Below are 1200 nucleotides of genomic sequence, written 5' to 3'. Positions count from 1 at the left end.
TGAGAGGAAGAACGGCAGAGAGAAAGAAGGAAAGGAGGAAGAGAGAGAAAAAAAGTGTTTTATATGGACATAGTTGTAATATTGTAAAGTTGAAAAGGGTGATTTAGTCATTACAAATGTTACAGCTATTCCATGAGACATGAAATAGATAATACCAAGGTGAGAACCGGTAATAACTAAAGAAAACTTTTTACCCATTTTAAGGCATAGTTATTACTAAGGAATTTTTATTCTTTACTGTACAACCAAACCAAACAAAGGTACAATAAATGGCTGGGAATAGAAGGGGGAATAGCATAGCTATTCCCCATACCAAACATGCTGTTAAAGTGAGTAATACAGCTTTTGAAGGCTTAGGTGATTATAAATGAACTTTGTTTACCAATGAATATCTTTTTCTTCTTGTTTCTCGAGGTCGACATTTAATTATAATCTATTTTAATTAAAAATGTAAAAAGATTCAACTTCAAATCAACTATGAGATTATAACTCCATTTAAAGTGGGTAATAAAGTTTTTGCAAGCTTGGATGACTTTAAATAGGCTTTTCCTACCAATGAACGACTTTTTCTTAATGTTTCTCGAGGTAGACATTCAACTATAATCTGTTTTAACCAAAAACACAAAAAAATTCAACTTAAAGTCAATTATGAGATTATGAAACCATTCAAAGAGAGTAATAAGGCTTTTGAAGGTATGGGTGACTATAAATGGGCTTTTCTTGCTAGTGAATGGCTTTTTCTTCATGTTTCTCAAGGTAGACATTCAATTATAGTCTATTTTGACCAAAATGAAAAAAAAATTAACTTAAAGGTAATATGACATTATAAACTCATTTAAAGCGAATAATAAGGCTTTTGAAGGCAAATGTGAGTACCAATTGACTTTTCTGAAAAATGAATATCTTTTTCTTCATGTTTCCTGAGGTAGATATTCAATGATAATCTGTTTTAATAAAAAATATAAAAAAAATCTATTTCAAATCAATTTTGAGATTATCAAACCATTTAAAGCTAGTAATAAAGCTTTCGAAGGTATGGGTGACTATAAATGGACTTCTCTTGCCAACGAATAATTTTTTCTTCACACTTCTTGATGTAGACATTAATTATAATATGTTTTAACCAAAAATGAAAAAAGATCAACTTAAAGTGAATTATGACATTATAAAACCATTTAAAGCGAGTAATAAGGCTTTTGA

General features: G+C 29.3%; 1 protein-coding gene across 1 annotated transcript in view; it reads right to left on the bottom strand.

The window, feature by feature from the left end:
- LOC110420733 (uncharacterized) overlaps positions 1-1200 on the bottom strand; it is a 5073-nt gene that overhangs the window by 1605 nt on the left and 2268 nt on the right. The window lies entirely within an intron of this gene.

The sequence above is a fragment of the Theobroma umbraticum genome, unplaced genomic scaffold, assembly GCF_002168275.2.
Source record: "Theobroma umbraticum cultivar Fairchild unplaced genomic scaffold, ASM216827v3 scaffold_86.0, whole genome shotgun sequence".
Lineage (NCBI taxonomy): Eukaryota > Viridiplantae > Streptophyta > Magnoliopsida > Malvales > Malvaceae > Theobroma > Theobroma umbraticum.
Note: the sequence above shows the minus strand (reverse complement) of the source record. Positions and strands in the feature narration are given on the sequence as shown.